Consider the following 19254-nt stretch of genomic DNA (forward strand, 5'->3'; position numbering starts at 1 on the left):
GTGCTGCCCTATGTGTAGTACAGTGCGGCCCACTAAGACACTGTGCTGCCCTATGTACAGTGCTAACCACTGAGCCACCATGCTGCCCTATGTATAGTACAGTGCTAACCACTGAGCCACCATGCTGCCCTATGTATAGTACTGTGCTAACCACTGAGCCACCATGCTGCCCTATGTATAGTACAGTGCTGACCACTGAGCCATTGTGCTGCCTCCTATATATGGTTCTGTAGTTGCTCAGGTCTCAGAAGTAGGACGACGACCCCCTACCAACCTTAACTCCACTCTGGGTGTTTATGGCCCTGGTATACTTATAGTACGAGGGTCCTGAAGCTTTCAGATTCTCCCCTGGATGTGACCCCGAGCCTTTCTCCATGCACATTGGCCGCGCTCCTGTATTTTGTGGACAGATAAGCAGATCACGGCCTTTTTACCATCTGGACTCTGCACTGAGGGGTCTGTGGGGATATCAGCTCTATTTCAGACCCCGCTTGTGCTTACAATATGGAAATTTTCGCTGTTTTCACGGTGTCTAAATCTTACGTTGTCAACGACTTGATATTTTCTCTGACAGCCTTTATTACACGCAGGGTTTTTTGGAGACTTGACTAGCCTAAGGCGGCCACTGAAACGAGAGGCTCTGCTTCTGAACGGCGTTGTGTCTTGGTGATTATTGATGTCTTCGTGTCTTTTGGCTACAGACTGTTCCCCACCAGTTCTGTTATTGAAACCTGGCCTTTGGGCAGCCAACGTCTGGCACGAGAGGCTGAGCGCATGACAAGGACAGTGGGGGGAATCTATGGTTTTTGTCACAAATGGAATTGTCTCATCTTGTTAAATGGGTAAAATTACAAAGTGCTTGTAAAAAGTAACACTTTTTGCAATTTACCTCTTATTAAAAATATTTTCCATCCTTAAAAACCGAAGGGATTATTATTCTACAGTTTACAGCTCGTTTCCTAGGTTATCGGCCTGTCTGTTAGTTTATCCCTACATGTGTTGTAGCTGTCGAACAGCCGCGAGGCATGCAGGTGCGGGAACTCAAACATATTATTCGAGCATGCCGAAGTCACTCGGTTAGCACCCGAGCATGTTCAGATAACACCTTATCCCAGCACGTTCACTCATCAACATTGTGAACCTGTCTGTGACCTTTTTCGGATGGTGAGTTTCATTTATCTGTGTTTTTCTAAGATGTTGCCACCTGATTTATAACCACATCAAGTTCAACTAAACTTTCATGTGGTCGGTGGTTACAAATCAGGACAGTGCAAATCCTTTAGGACAATCCTACCAAACTTTGCAAATGCTCAATTGTAAAAATTATTTTTAGCAAAAAAAATTGGCCCTAAACACGTTACTATCCTTTAAATGGGTTGTCAAACTAAGTAAACTCATAATGAAATACCGGGGACAGTCACCCGGAGGGGGTGCGATTACAAAGTGTGTCTCTCTCTCTACACATGCATGTCAAACTCTTGCCCGCAGGGTGAGTATATTTGGCTCACGACGTCGGGTAGTTCCCCCAAGTATATTTGGCTTGTGGCACCAGGCAGGTCCCCCGCATGTCATTGCACTTTCACCCAGCATCGCACTTTCAACTATATTGGTTTCCTAGATGCCGATACAGTTGAAAGCAATGATGGAGGAAGGAGCAACACCTGACACTCCCTATCCCATCATTCCCCCTCTGCATCTGATGTTTCAGCACAGGGGGCGCGATGACGTCATTACCACGCGCCCGCTGTACCGAGGGTGTGCAGAGGATCTGAAGACACCATGAAGAGACCGGAGCAGCAGGGGAACGGACAGAGGTGAGTATTTTTTTAATGACTGGTCTATTATACTGTATGGAGCACTACGTGAGGCCATTATACTGTATGGAGCACGATAGTGGCATGTAAAAGTTTGGGCATCCCTGGTCAAAATTACTGTTATTGTGAACAGTTGAAGATGAAATGATCTCTAAAAGGCCTAAAGTTAAAGATGACACATTTCTTTTTTTTGGGGGGCAAATATGTCATTTATTACATTTTAAAAATTACTCAAAGGAAACTGGGCCAATAAAGTTTGACCGCCCTTGGAGATTTGTGTGTTCAGATAACTTTGACCAAGGTTTCAGACCTTAATTAGCCTGTTAGGGTTATGGCTTGTTCACTATCATTGTTAGGAAAGGCTAGGTGATGCAAATTTTCCAGCTTTATAAAAATCCGGCCTCCTCTATCCTTGTGCTGAAAAACAGCAGCAATGGGTTCTTCCAAGCAGCTGCCTAGCGCTCGGAAAATGAAAATGGTGGAGGCCCGCAAAGCAGAAGGCTTTAAGAAGATGGCAAAGAGTTTTTAAGTTGTCCTTTCCTCAATTTGAAATGTTATTAAGAAATGGTAATTAACAGGAACAGAGAAGGTCAAAATAAAGGCCCCGTCACACACAGCGTGTGACGGCGATCAGCGACCGTCCCCCCTGCCGGTTATCGATGATCGTGCAGCATCGGCCAGGGCCGTTTTTCGATCGCTGGTCTCCTGCTGGCCAGCGCGCATCGCGGTGTGTGGCAGCGAGAGATCAGTGACGCTGGACTCTAATGTAAACAGCGGGTATCCAGGAGTCGCGCAGCTCTTAGATACCCGATGTTTACCTTGGAAACCAGCGTCCAGCATCGCTGGTCCTGATCGCTGGGGCTGTCTATGTGACCGCTCACCAGCGATCAGCCTAACGATGTCCTAGCGATCCCATCATGTTGGATCGTTGGTGGGATCTCTAGGACATCGTTATGTTTAACGGGGACTTAAGATCTGGAAGACAAAGCAAAATTTCAGTGAGAGCTGCTCATAAGATTGCTAGAGAGGCAAATCAGAACCCCCGCTTGACTGCAAAATCCCTTCAGAAAGATTCATCAGACTCTGGAGTTGTGGTACATTGTTCTACTGTTCAGAGACACCTGCACAAATATGGCCTCATGGAAGAGTCATCAGAAGAAAACCTCATAAAATTCGGCTCCAGAAGTACGCAAAAGAACATCTAAACAAGCCTGATGCATTTTGGAAACAAGTCCTGTGGACCGATGAGGTTAAACTAGAACTCTTTGGCCACAGTGATCAAAGGTATGTGTGGGTGGAGGAAAAAAGCAAATTGTCTCTTAAGAGAGAAAGAGGACTGGAACTCTAGTGCCACCTATAGGAAGTAGCAATCCTAAAAGTCAGTATTGACTCTTTAACGAGCCTTGTCACATGACTTGGGATAAAAGACAAAAACAAAATCTCAATTTGTAGACACTGTTTCAGGGTGCTGCTCCTCTTCAATGCAAAGTGTGAGATCTGGTTTGGCTGGGTGAGAGGCTTTTGGCTGGGATACAAGGGGTAACATTTGTAAAAGTACATCTCATTAAGCATGGGGGTGGATCAATCATGCTTTGGGGTTGTATTGCAGCCAGTGTGGCACGAGGAACATTTCACTGGTAGAGGGAAGAATGGATTCAATGAAATTTCAACAAATTTTTGATGCAAACACAACACAATCTGGAAAAAAGCTGAAGAAGAGGATGGCTTCTACAAATGGATAATGAGCCTACACATACGTCAGAATACACAATAGACAAACTCAAAAGGTGCAAACTGAAAGTTTTACAATGGCCCTCACAGTCCCCTGATCTGAGCATCATTGAGAACCTTGTGGCAAGACCTCAAAATAGCAGAGGATGGAAGACGACGCAGGAATCTCACAGAATGGGAGGAATTCTCCAAGGAGGAATGGATGAAAATCCCTCAAACAAGAATTGAAAGACTCTTGTCTGGCTACAAAAAAAGCATTTACAAGCTGTGATACTTGCAAAAAGGGGAGCTACTATGCATGCTACTATACCATGCAGGGTGCCCAAACTTTTGCATCTGCCCATTTTCTTTTTTTGTAATTCTTAAAATGTAAAATATGAAAAAAAATATATTTTTGTTTTACCTAAAACACAAAGGAAATGTGTCATCTTTAACTTTAGGCCTTTTAGAGATAATTTCATCTTCAACTTTCTTAAATGTTCACAATCAGTCATTTTGACCAGGGGTGTCCAAACTTTTACATGCCATGCTATGTGGAGCAATTATACTGTATGGAAGGCAATGCAGGGCCACGTTATACTGTAACTATGTGGCAAAAAGAAATCTTAATGTGATATCTTAGGAAATTAGATTTGATGTCACAATACAGTACTGTTACAAATTTCTAAAACTGACCGTCACATCCAAGCATAAACACTGTGTGAACAGGTGCTTAAGCTAGAGTCACCAACTCATATACATTCAAGCATGACAATACAGTACTGTGACACAGTCGTGCGATACGTCGCCTTATAGCCCTGGCTACAGATGAGTACTTTATGTCATTCTTTGCCACTCAGGCTTTATAATGGATCGTGGAGATGATGATGATAATAATAGGGAGAATCCTTTGATAACGAGGTAACATTTCCCATTTTGTGATCTCTTTTCTCCGCAGACCTCGTTTGGGGCGACACCGTCTCAGCAGACATCTTGAAGAGTCTTTCAGGAACGGACTGTAACGTTATATCTTAAACATTATTGGACTTCATGAAGCTTTATTCAGCATTTACAGGAGATTTTTGTATAAGTGAATCAATCTTCGTCGTCAGACTCCATTCCTGGGTCTGTCGTCCATCGTGCGTCACGTTGGAATAAAACTTAATATCATGCTTCCTTAACGACTTAAATACTCATTTCTTCCACATCTCGTAAGACAGGGATACAGGGATGCAATATTACTTCCCAGAATTTAAATCGCCAAATTATGGCCAATTAAAGACTTATTCCTAAAATTTTAAGTTATGCAAAATGGCAGGGAGTCCGATGAGGCCAGCATTGCCAGTGGTCAGACCGCCTGCGATCAGTAGCTACTCACTATCCTGTGGGTAGGGGATAAACCCTTAAACCATTCCACAGAACTTCCAATAAACTCCTCTAAAATGTCCTCATTGGGCATGGCTTTTGTTACTCCTCTACCCTTTTTGCTCTCCAATTTGCAGCCGTGCCCCTGTAGAAACTGGGACCATGGGGAAGTATATTACTGAATCAATGTGCTCTCCTGGAAAATAATAGAAACAGAAGTTCCATATCTGCCCATTAATATAGGGATAAAGTATACACCCCATCTTTTTATGATGGTCACCCTATCTACTTGCCCACAATCCCAATTTTGCCTGAACAGTTCAGTAACCAGAGCAAAAAAGATCCACACCCAGCACAAACGTGGGTAGGTTTGGGAGGCAAAAGCCCTAAATGACCCTATTGTGGTTGTAAAATATTGGTAAGTATGCCCCTTCTCCCCCCTTTTTTTTTTTTTTTTTTGCAATAGTACAGTTAACAAAAAGTCAGGAAGAACAACTGCTGAATTTGTCCATGGTGCAAGGGCATCTGGCACTGAACCTGCAGCCACCACTAGGGGGAGCTCACTATATGCAGATTCATACAGCTCCTATCAAGGTCAATGCAAGCTGTATAAATCTATCTGCATTGAGCGCCACCTAGTGGCAGCTGCATTAAGCCAAAATTGGAATATTTATTGCGTCAAAAAATGCATCAGTACAGCAGACTCGCTACCAAAGGAGGAATACATTTTTTTTTCAGAATTCCCAGTGGGGGGGCTGTGCCTCAAAGTTTGCTGTGGGCCACTAGGATTCCTATGTTGGCTTACATTGGGGTGCCCAAAGGTTAGAAGAGCTCTGTGATGGAAATGGCAATATTTGCTGCCTATTTCCTTATTGCAGGTTGATAAGATAAACTCCATGCATAATTCAGCAATGCACTGAAAATTTCATGATCACGCTTAAGTCATGTGACAGATGGCAAACATTGGCGTCCGGCAGCCGCCGTCACACTGGCACTGAGTAGCACAATGGAAATAGACGCAGCCATGGAGGTGGAGTTGTGGTCATTGGCTTTTCAGTTGACCTCTATTGAGAGAAAAAAGTCGTGTGACCTAAAAATCACAATACTGTCACAAAAAGTTGCATCATGTGTCCTCGACTTGCATTGGTCCAGTAACTTAAAAATGTTGCACAGTTTTCCCAAAGACATCTATAGAAATGACGCAGCGGTCTGAAACGCGTCTCCATTCATTCTAGTGGTAGTGCTGAAGATCAGCAGAGCGCTGCTCTCCGCGATCACACTAAAAACGAATGGAGCAGCAGTGCACGTGATCAACCTCTGCAGCTTCCAGAGGGCTCATTCTCGTGATTGTGAGGTTCACAGCGGTCAGACCCAAGACAATCAGAAGGTTATTCCCTATCCATTGGATAGGGGATAACTTTTAAACTTGAAAACAACTCCTTTTACATTAGTTTTTTTTATTTTCAGGGAGGAAACTTAACAGAAAAGAATTGTGTAGCATATCCTTATAATGCTCAAAATCTCCTGCGTAGATATAGTATTAAAGTGAACCTGTCGAACCGCAAGCTACATGAATCAGCGTCTTGTCTCCAGCCAGATCTATTGTCTAGATCTTCTCTGAAAGGCTGGAGCATCTGAGAGAGAAATATACCTGGCTGCAATCAAACAGCCCGGCTTTGATTCATGCTTCCCACTTTTTGGACACAGAAATCGTGTGAGATGTTCCCTTTAAATAATATTACACTTCCTACCTGCAATCACCACTGGAGGGAGCTCACTGTACACTATTCTGTGACGTAAGCTCTTTAGCTCCCTCCAGTGGCAGCTTTAGGAAGCAATAATTTGTCTTTTCAGGGGATTTGGAGCTGTGTATCAGAAAAACAGAGCTTCACCCAATATAAATCACGTAGGACCGATCATTCCAGAGAATTTCATTTCCGTGGATGATGCTTCGGCACTCCACTGTCTGCAGGTCTTCTGTACATATTTGCTTTGTATTTATTTGCAAATGCCTCTACCGTGAGAATATGGGTTCGGCAGCCTGGCTGATTGGTATTCACATGCACAATCCCCGTCTCCGCAGGCTGTCGAGCAGACATTGTGCGCCATGCTAGTAATTTCATTTTTGATGACTGATCCAACAGGATGACATTGTTCAGGAACTTTTGTTCAGCTACGGCTCATAAATCAGTTGCACATGAGGTAGCCAAAATAATTGGCATCCGTAGAGCAAATATGATCAGCAAACCACTGTGCACTAGAGACAGTGATTGAGTCAAGTGGACACTCGGCTTTTTGATCATCAGGAAGACTGATGGATGCTTAGCAAGGTACTGGAAAGCCTGAAATTAGCCCCAAACCTAAGGAACTCCATGGCTGATCCTTGGGTGGTCAACAAGGATGGCTGGTCCGCTTTACTGTATTCATGGTGATCTAACAACATAACCCAAGTTTTAATCATTGGAATGTTTACCACTAGATCACCAGGGATGGCTACTTTACCTCTCTATAACTAGATATCTAGTAGATCATCAGAAATGGCCACTGTGCAATTATGTGACCAAGGATCGCTGTTAAGTTCATTAGATCACCACTGATTAGACTACCAGGGATGGACAGTCATCTAGTAGCTCAGTGGTGAAAATGGTCCAACACTTAAAAAAAAAAAAAAAAAAAAAAAAAACACACACAAACTATTGTCTGAAGAAGAAATGGCACTGTATGATTTGATCAGCGGCTATTAAAGCTTAGTCACTAGATCACCAGGGACAGGACACAGCTCGCTAAGCTACTTGATCACCCAGTTTTCACGGAACCACCAGGTGTGTATCATTGGGTCGCAAATTTGGAACGAGGACTTCATCTTGGAATGGTCTCTGGATTATACAGAGACAGTGTGAGATGTTGGGAGTTGTAGTTTACAGATGGAGGCCGCTCAGGTGTCCTAATCTGGGTCATTTCACAACCTCAACGTGCAAAGACTTAAAGCGGAAAGTCTGGCAATTGAAGAGAATCGGCCTACAGCGTCTCTATGAGGAGTGCTAGCTCTTGGGCTCTGTCGATATTTATTCAATGCAATATTAACCCTATAACATGTGAATGAGATAGCAGTCAGTGATTTTGTAGAAATACCCAGGCACGGAGGATGAATGCCTTCTGTGAACGGTATCGGAAAATAGGTCATCGGATGGCAGTAGCCTTCTAGCTGTTGAGTGTCTGGAATCTGAGGAGCAAGTTAGGACATTTGACAGATCCATTCTGCTCGACCGGTCTTGCAGTTCAGATCCGCATCTTGCTCAGCTTTCTTCAGCATTTCAGGCTGGTTCACTGCTCCGAGATGGATAAACACGATGTCCACATCACTCCGCAAACACAACCGTAGGAAAGGGGGGCTGCGCAGAATGGCATTAAAGCAAAAATCCATATACAGTGGTGGTCCTGACCTCAGAGACTCACATGTGTCCACGTGATATAGCATGAGTTCATTTCACATCATAGAGAATTTATCTGCAGCCAGAGCTGGAAACTGCAGAGCTGTAATCTCACAGCATCAACTGCTATTTTATGTCTGCAATTTAATATAAAAATTAACAATACAATATAGTAATATGACAAACATATTACTGCCAGCGTTCAAAAATATAATACATACCTATTACTACTATAATACTGCCTCTATGTACAAGAATATAACTACTATAATACTGCCCCTATGTACAAGAATATAACTACTATAATACTGCCCCCTATGTACAAGAATATAACTGCTATAATACTGCCCCCTATGTACAAGAATATAACTACTATAATACTTCCTCCTATGTACAAGAATATAACTACTATAATACTGCCCTCTATATACAAGAATATAACTACTATAATACTGCTCCCTATGTACAAGAATATAACTGCTATAATACTGCCCCTATGTACAAGAATATAACTACTATAATACTTCCTCCTATGTACAAGAATATAACTACTATAATACTGCCCTCTATATACAAGAATATAACTACTATAATACTGCCCCCTATGTACAAGAATATAACTACTATAATACTGCCCTCTATTTACAAGAATATAACTACTATAATACTGCTCCTATATACAAGAATATAACTACTATAATACTTCCTCCCATGTACAAGAATAAAACTACTATAATACTGCCTCTATGTACAAGAATATAACTACTATAATACTGCTTCCTATGTACAAGAATATAACTACTATAATACTGCTCCTATGTACAAGAATATAACTACTATAATACAGCCCCTATATACAAGAACATAACTACTATAATCCTGCCCCCTATGTACAAGAATATAACTACTATAATACTGCCCCTATGTACAAGAATATAACTACTATAACACTGCCCCTATGTACAAGAATATAACTACTATAATACTGCCCCTATGTACAAGAATATAACTACTATAATACTGCCCCCCTATGTACTAGAATATAACTACTATAATACTGCCCCCTTTGTGCAAGAATATAACTACTATAATACTGCTCCTATGTACAAGAATATAACTACTATAATACTGCTCCCTATGTACAAGAATATAACTATTATAATACTGCCCCTATGTACAAGACTATAACTAATATAATACTGCCCCTATGTACAAGGATATAACTACTATAATACTGACCCTATGTACAAGAATATAACTACTATAATACTGCCCCTATATACAAGAATATAATTACTATAACACTGCTCCCTATGTACAGCTCCCATTAACCTCTTGTCCATCATTGGGGATGTGCTTTTTACTAGCGAATGCCCCCTTAGCACAGCAGGGAAGGGTTACGATTACATAAGGCTGATGTGCTGCATAGGGCTGTGTATCTAACTGTAAAATATGAATGCTGCAGGCAGGAGTAACATTCTCTGTCTTGGATTATTTTCATAGGAAAAAAAAAGGAAGCAAAAGAATGTAAGTGCTTACAGAAAGAGGGCATCGGGGAGCAACAATGCTTTTCAAGTCCATTGCAAGGTAAGGAGAGCATTCCGCTTATACACTAAAAGGCAATTTATAAGCGCATCATACAGAAGAGTGGACTGGTAGATGTGTGGATCTTGAAAGCTTGTCCTCAGCATCTGAGCCCCAGAATGATGCCAGCTAGTGGTGAAAAGTGTTTGGAAATCATTCTGTGTCTTACCCTAAGGACACAGCTACTTAGGATATTGAGGACAGGGTGATTATTTTATTTTAACTCTCATTTTCTGAGACCCGTAGCATCTTAATTTTTCACGATCTGGTGCGAACTTAGCCTTAGAAATTGATAGCGACATTTTACATGTTAACAGCTGCGGGTGGATCGCGATTCCACCTACGGCTGTTACATGCACATGACATCTGATCAAATCAGCAGTCATGTGCGGGTAAGATGTGGGCTCAGCGGAGCCTGCATTAAAGGCAGGGACACAACCAATGACGTATAGATAAGTCATCAGTCGTGGAGGGGTTAATAACATCACAAAACACTACAAAAAAATCAATTTATTGAGACTTAAATGATTAATTTTTCAGACCACAGAGCTGTATGATGACTCCCGATGGGTTCACCTTGTTGCGGTGGGATGGCTTTTATGCTTCTTTTTTTTTTAATCAAAATAGTGTAAACTAGGTTCCCTATGTTATGTACATGTGCTGTTACTATTTACTAGCTGTAGGGTAAATGCTGATTTTTGTGTTTTTTCTTGGGTTTTGTCTGTGAAATGGCCACAGTGTGAACATACTCTTACACTTTGCACGTATGCCAGTTTATAGTCCGGCTCATTTATTTGTTTTTTAGTTGTTTTTTTTGCATAGCAAGCTGGACTTTTTATTTGTGCTTTGTGGGATGCATGGAACCTTACTTTGTATCCTTTTGTTTGAAAGCTGAGGTGACCAACAGGAGGTATTCTAGCACGTTACATAGTTTGTCCTCTTTACGTCGTTCACTTTGCAGAACAAATAATTTGCTGGTTTTATAGAACGATTTTTAATGGCTGTGGATTGTGGGGACATGGCCATGTGATTGGCGGTATGATAGATTGCAATATTGCTGCATTGCTGCATGCCAGGTCTATCAATAAAAAGCTGATGAAGCGGCAGGGCCGTAAAGATACCAAATAAGAGAACAAAACTTTCAGTCTTTTACTAGCCCCCCCCCCACACTTCTATGGAACCTACAGTGGGGCAAAAAAGTATTTAGTCAGTCAGCAATAGTGCAAGTTCCACCACTTAAAAAGATGAGAGGCGTCTGTAATTTACATCATAGGTAGACCTCAACTATGGGAGACAAACAGAAAAAAAAATCCAGAAAATCACATTGTCTGTTTTTTTTTTCATTTTATTTACATATTATGGTGGAAAATAAGTATTTGGTCAGAAACAAGCAATCAAGATTTCTGGCTCTCACAGACCTGTAACTTCTTCTTTAAGAGTCTCCTCTTTCCTCCACTCATAACCTGTAGTAATGGCACCTGTTTAAACTTGTTATCAGTATAAAAAGACACCTGTGCACACCCTCAAACAGTCTGACTCCAAACTCCACTATGGTGAAGACCAAAGAGCTGTTAAAGGACACCAGAAACAAAATTGTAGCCCTGCACCAGGCTGGGAAGACTGAATCTGCAATAGCCAACCAGCTTGGAGTGAAGAAATCAACTGTGGGAGCAATAATTAGAAAATGGAAGACATACAAGACCACTGATAATCTCCCTCGATCTGGTGCTCCACGCAAAATCCCACCCCGTGGGGTCAGAATGATCACAAGAACGCTGAGCAAAAATCCCAGAACCACGCGGGGGGACCCAGTGAATGAACTGCAGAGAGCTGGGACCAATGTAACAAGGCCTACCATAAGAAACACACTACGCCACCATGGACTCAGATCCTGCAGTGCCAGACATGTCCCACTGCTTAAGCCTGTACATGTCCGGGCCCGTCTGAAGTTTGCTAGAGAGCATTTGGTTGATCCAGAGGAGTTTTGGGAGAATGTCCTATGGTCTGATGAAACCAAACTGGAACTGTTTGGTAGAAACACAACTTGTCGTGTTTGGAGGAAAAAGAATACTGAGTTGCATCCATCAAACACCATACCTACTGTAAAGCATGGTGGTGGAAACATCATGCTTTGGGGCTGTTTCTCTGCAAAGGGGCCAGGACGACTGATCCGGGTACATGAAAGAATGAATGGGGCCATGTATCGTGAGATTTTGAGTGCAAACCTCCTTCCATCAGCAAGGGCATTGAAGATGAAACGTGGCTGGGTCTTTCAACATGACAATGATCCAAAGCACACCGCCAGGGCAACGAAGGAGTGGCTTCGTAAGAAGCATTTCAAGGTCCTGGAGTGGCCTAGCCAGTCTCCAGATCTCAACCCTATAGAAAACCTTTGGAGGGAGTTGAAAGTCCGTGTTGCCAAGCGAAAAGCCAAAAACATCACTGCTCTAGAGGAGATCTGCATGGAGGAATGGGCCAACATACCAACAACAGTGTGTGGCAACCTTGTGAAGACTTACAGAAAACGTTTGACCTCTCTCATTGCCAACAAAGGATATATCACAAAGTATTGAGATGAAATTTTGTTTCTGACCAAATACTTATTTTCCACCATAATATGCAAATAAAATGAAAAAAAAACAGACAATGTGATTTTCTGGATTTTTTTTTCTCAGTTTGTCTCCCATAGTTGAGGTCTACCTATGATGTAAATTACAGACGCCTCTCATCTTTTTAAGTGGTGGAACTTGCACTATTGCTGACTGACTAAATACTTTTTTGCCCCACTGTATATATATATCCTTACGTGCCTGTGTGTCGGCACATGGGTTGCCCACTCTTCCCCTCCTGCTCAGATGCCATGTCACTTTTCAGTTAAGGATTGAACTTTATCCCCTATTCATAGCTTTGGAGATCTCACCAGTCACTCATGGCTGCCGTAATTGTGGACGTTTTACCTGCAGTCAGGTGATCGCTGCAGCCTCTGCACTCACGTGCCACCCATGCTGCCGATCATTAGCTCTGAGGCCAGTGCCATGTGAATATGGTAGGAATTGTCACGATCCCACTGGGGGCCAGACAACACAACACACACTCAATGGGATGATAAAGGGGAGAGGAAGCCCTAACAATAGGTAATGAGGGATTGGACACCTCCTGAGCTCCAACCTTAGCCTGTCCCTGCACTCCACTAATTCCCTAAGTGAGTCCTTCCCCCCCCCCCTTGCCACCGTCACAAACCTCTTCCTTCGCTGTCTCATCATACTGCCCAGGCTAGGGCACTGGTCGGCAAGTGCGCCAGCATCACCACTGCAGATGGTACAAACACAGTTGGTAGTGACAAGTACGAGACAGACCAGGTAAAAGCTCAACACTTAACTTCCAGACTCCACTGCCAAGTTCCACACCCCAGAGGATACGGAAACAGGACCCCAAACTCCAGAAGTATCAGATACAGCGCTGACACCAGAGAGCTGCAACTGCACGGCTGGTCTCTATAGAATAACTCGATCACCAACAGTCAGCTTATGCGTCAGGTGACTATTTAAAGGACGGTGGGAGTGGTCACCACTCACATCAGCTGACCTAGCAACTCAGCAGCTGCAGCACTCTGCCAGCAAGGGAAACTGACATTAACCCCTGCTGGCATGAAAGGAAAAAAGCTACATTTAAATTATATTGGAACCAGAGCTGCCACGAATCCAAAAATAGGATATATTGTCACCGCGGCGGTGTAGTAGTGGCAAGCATCTATCAGGCAACTATATATTTTTGGCTGTTTAATGCATCTGGGTTTTTTTTAATATTTCTTAAAAAAAAAAAAAAAATTGACAAACCCTTTAGTAGCTGAAGCTAGGAATTTTTCCTAACGTATATACAGTTGTGGCCAAAAGTATTAACACCCCAGCAATTCTGTCAGATAATACTCAGTTTCTTCCTGAAAATGATTGCAAACACAAATTCTTTGGTATTATTATCTTCATTTAATTTATCTTAAATGAAAAAACACAAAAAGAATTGTCCTAAAGCAAAATTGGATATAATTCCACACCAAACATAAAAAAGAGGGTGGACAAAAGTATTGGCACTGTTCGAAAAATCATGTGATGCTTCTCTAATTTGTGTAATTAACAGCACCTGTAACTTACCTGTGGCACCTAACAGGTGTTGGCAATAACTAAGTCACACTTGCAGCCAGCTGACATGGATTAAAGTTGACTCAACCTCTGTCCTGTGTCCTTGTGTGTACCACATTGAGCATGGAGAAAAGAAAGAAGACCAAAGAACTGTCTGAGGACTTGAGAAACCAAATTGTGAGGAAGCATGAGCAATCTCAAGGCTACAAGTCCATCTCCAAAGACCTGAATGTTCTTGTGTCTACCGTGCGCAGTGTCATCAAGAAGTTTAAGGCTATGTGCACACGCTGCGGATTCTGCTGCGGATCCGCAGCGGATTTGGCCCTGCGGACCCGCAGCTGTTTCCGCAGCGGTGTACAGTACCATGTTAGCCTATGAAAAACAAAAACCGCTGTGCAGATGCTGTGGATTTTTCCACGCGGTTTTGCCGCGGATTACAATCCGCAGCATGTCAATTGTTTGTGCGGATTCAGCAGCGGTTTCACACCTTATCATTATGAGGTGTGAAACCGCAGGGCAAAACCGCAGGCTAATCCGTAGATAAACCAAAATCCGCGTGGAAGAATCCGCAGTGCAATCCGCAACGTGTGCACATAGCCTAAAGCCCATGGCACTGTGTCTAACCTCCCTAGATGTGGACGGAATAGAAAAATTGACAAGAGATTTCAACGCAAGATTGTGCGGATGTTGGATAAAGAACCTCGACTAACATCCAAACAAGTTCAAGCTGCCCTGCAGTCCGAGGGTACAACAGTGTCAACCCTGTTATGAATGAGTCACCGGAGGAAAAAACAAAAATACAAGCTAAGTCCAGAAAACCGGAGAGGTTGGTAACTATCGGATTGCAGACCCCTGATCCTATACACCACAACTGACAGTAGCCGTGGGGGGATCCTACGGTGCCCTAGACCCCTCATCACAGCCGGAGAACTACATAAGCCTAAAGAAGAAAAGGGGAAATCTAAACTGCCCCAGAGCAGACCCCAAAGCAATAGACAGCCCCCAACATGTATTGTCGGTGAAAAACAGATGAAAACACAAACACAGACAGAAAGACAGGCTGAGCAAACGATGGGGCCCAACTAACTAGATAGGACAGGACAGAAAAGATGCTGGCTGCAATCCACAAAAAAACCCTACCAAAAATGTCCCAACTGTCTGATAGGGAAAAAGGCCCTGAAGTCGCTAGACTTCAAAATCACTATATCAGCACTCAGGTATATTCTGAAAACAGAGCAAAGAGATCAACTGATCACAGACAAAAATGGAATTCAGCCAGTCCCAACCAGGACTGGCTGAATACAAACACTAAGGAAACAAGACAAAATCTCATGGAATAATAGCAGGGCAAAAACTTAGCTTTTAGTAGACAGGAACTAAACTGGATGCAAGAGCTCAGAGCAGAAAGGATCACCAGCAGCCCTGCAGGGCGTCGGCTGCCTTATATCCACTCAGAAATTCCAGATGTCCAATCACACTCCGCCTGTTCAGATGACAGGTTCTTCCCATCCCAATCAATTTCACTACCTCTCTTCACCAGCAGAGGGACATCAGACATCAAAGGTGAAGGGGAGAATGAACTCACAACACAACCCGTACTATCCATCGGCGTCTGAATGAAAAGGGACTGTATGGTAGGAGACCCAGGAAGACCCCACTTCTTACCCCGAGACATAAAAAAGCCAGGCTGGAGTTTGCCAAAACTTACCTGAAAGAGCCTAAAATGTTTTGTAAGAATGTTCTCTGGTCAAATGAGACAAAAGTAGAGCTTTTTGGGCAAAGGCATCAACATAGAGTTTACAGGAGAAAAAAAAGAGGCATCCAAAGAAAAGAACACTGTCCCTACAGTCAAACATGGCGGAGGTTCCCTGATGTTTTGGGGTTGCTTTGCTGCCTCTGGCACTGGACTGCTTGACTGTGTGCATGGCATTATGAAGTCTGAAGACTACCAACAAATTTTGCAGCATAATGTAGGGCCCAGTGTGAGAAAGCTGGGTCTTCCTCAGAGGTCATGGGTCTTCCAGCAGGACAATGACCCAAAACACACTTAAAAAAGCACTAGAAAATGGTTTGAGAGAAAGCACTGGAGACTTCTAAGGTGGCCAGCAATGAGTCCAGACCTGAATCCCATAGAACACCTGTGGAGAAATCTAAAAAATGGCAGTTTGGAGAAGGCACCCTTCAAATATCAGGGACCTGGAGCAGTTTGCCAAAGAAGAATGGTCTAAAATTCCAGCAGGGCATTGTAAGAAACTCATTGATGGTTACTGGAAGCGGTTGGTCGCAGTTATTTTGGCTAAAGGTTGTGAAACCAAGTATTAGGCTGAGGGTGCCAATACTTTTGTCTGGCCCATTTTTGGAGTTTTGTGTGAAATGATCAATGTTTTGCTTTTTGCTTCATTCTCTTTTGTGTTTTTTCATTTAAGACAAATTAAATTTAGATAATAATACCAAAGAATTTGTGATTGCAATCATTTTCAGGAAGAAACTGAGTATTATCTGACAGAATTGCAGGGGTGTCAATACTTTAGGCCACAACTGTATAATAAACCTATGCGGAGTGACTGCTGTCCTATGGGACGGATCCTCCAGGTGTCACATTTACCGCTGCGCTTTATATTCTGTGTCTCACATTTCTTCGTCCTTGTCACTCAGACAAATGAATACTATTTATAGTCCTGCACCAGTCACTCCAGGAGACATGTGTCACTCCAGCATGACAAGGTGATAGTTATAACTCATCTGATCCTTTCTAACCCAATCCATATTTATTGCTAGACAGCAGCAATATACTATCTGATAATCTACACAAGGGACAGAAATATCCATAGTCCTATGGAAGGCAGTGTGATAATTTCCTATGCCAAAACGTTCATCTTCTATGTACATTATTTTCCTTACCTTAAGACTTTGCTTGTGGCTAAGAAGAGTCTGACCTAGATATAATTAGACAAGGTCTTCTTTTCCTAAATAATACTGTCCTCTATGTACAAGAATATAACTGCTATAATACTGCCCCTATGTACAAGAATATAACTACTATAATACTGCCCCTATGTACAAGAATATAACTACTATAATACTGCCCCCTATGTACAAGAATATAACTACTATAATACTGCCCCCTATGTACAAGAATATAACTACTATAATACTGCCCCTATGTACAAGAATATAACTACTATAATACTGCTATGTACAAGAACATTACTATAATACTGCCCCCTATGTACAAGAATATAACTACTATAATACTGCTATGTACAAGAATATAACTACTATAATACTGCCCCCTATGTACAAGAATATAACTACTATAATACTACCCCTATGTACAAAAATATAACTACTATAATACTACTCCCATGTCCGACAATACAACTACTATAATGCTGCCCCCTATGTATGAGAATACAACTACTATAATACTACCCCCATGTATGAGAATACAACTACTATAATGCTGCCCGCTATGTATGAGAATACAACTACTATAATACTGCTCCTATGTACAAGAATATAACTACTATAATACTGCCCCTATGTACAAGAATATAACTACTATAATACTGCTCCTATGTACAAGAATATAACTACTATAATACTGCTCCTATGTACAAGAATATAACTACTATAATACTGCCCCTATGTACAAGAATATAACTACTATAATACTGCCCCTATGTACAAGAATATAACTACTATAATACTGCCCCTATGTACAAGAATATAACTACTATAATACTGCCCCTATGTACAAGAATATAACTACTATAATACTGCCCCTATGTACAAGAATATAACTACTATAATACTGCCCCTTATGTACCAGAATATAACTACTATAATACTGCCCCTTTCTACAAGAATATACTATGAAAAATTACACTACTATTAATAATACTTTTTCCTATAATGTAATAAATTACATTTTGCATACTGTGATTTATGAACGGTAAGTCCTCAGCCCACAGGTTTCCTGATATGTTCTGGTGCTAATAGGTTTATAGTGGATTTACGTGCCTGGTCACTCATGTAATCACTTGGGAAATAACTTCTTGTACAGATTATTACCTCTTTACTTCTCTACAGTAAATGAAGGAGCGTACACTTCATGAATGGACCTTGTCTTGTCAGAAGACCTTAAAATTTATGGATCCTCGGCGCATGTTAAACCACATGGGGATAAGGAACTAGTAAAAAGTCGAGGCCACTTACTTCTCTCTTGGTGAGTCATGTACCTTTCCTATATATCTTCAACAAATCAACTTTTGAATTTAAATTCCAAGTCTGGATTAGGTCTGACCTAAATTTTCCTGGCATACAAAAGGCAAGTTATTGACCTGTGTGCAATAGATGATCTGCACCCCTAGTGCCCCTCCTATACCTTCCATCTCATACATATTGTTAGTTCATGTCAATATTGGAGGCAGTTTGCCTTGGTGTCTCAGTGTCATCTGTGGGTGATCAATGGTGCTGGAGTTTTTCCATCGAAGGAATACATGGTTTCTTCTGCACAACATAGTTCCTGCAAGATAAAGACCATTTCCAAAGGCGCTCAAAGCTTGGAAATGCTGGAACATTGAAAGGAAACCGCAGTCACCATCTGACATCACTGACAGTAATATCAAGTGACGTTCCGGGGGCCGAGTCAGATCAGTGACATCACTCAGAGAGAAAAACCAATAACTTTGCCTCAGTGATGTCACTGACTACTGAGTTACTGATTTATTTCTCTCTGTGATGTCACCCGTTACTGAGAGAAATCAGTAACTTGGTAGCGGGTGACATCACAGAGATGTACCCTTCACCCTTCATCTTTTCCTGACAGTCACTGCCACACAGCTGAGGGAGGGGGAGGTATGGAGTCCGCTTGTCATAGTTGGAAAATATCCGCTCCTCCTCTCAGCAGGATTTTTTTCCCAGTGTAAGGCACCTTGGAAAGTGTCCAGTTCAGCAATATTTGCTATTGAATGTGCACGTAAGATTTATCTACATCAAGGGTGGTCATTTAATTTTCCAGTGGGGCCACATGCGAGACCATGACTGTTGTGGAGGGCCGAAGCAATACTCTGCAATTATTTTTTTTTCAATATTGATAATGTTAACATATTACTTTATATTAATATCAATTGTGAAACTTATTACTGAGCAGAAAACTCCCCAATAATTTACTGATTTTATAATCTTTATAAAAAGCAATAAATCATACTG

The 19254-nt window shown here is 42.0% G+C and overlaps 1 protein-coding gene across 2 annotated transcripts in view; it reads right to left on the reverse strand.

The window, feature by feature from the left end:
* The window catches only part of LOC141084725 (G-protein coupled receptor 22-like), a 204797-nt gene that overhangs the window by 11162 nt on the left and 174381 nt on the right, over positions 1 to 19254 (reverse strand). The gene's annotated exons all lie outside the window — the stretch shown is intronic.

This window comes from Dendrobates tinctorius, unplaced genomic scaffold, assembly GCF_039654945.1.
Source record: "Dendrobates tinctorius isolate UK_male_01 unplaced genomic scaffold, ASM3965494v1 ptg000027l, whole genome shotgun sequence".
Lineage (NCBI taxonomy): Eukaryota > Metazoa > Chordata > Amphibia > Anura > Dendrobatidae > Dendrobates > Dendrobates tinctorius.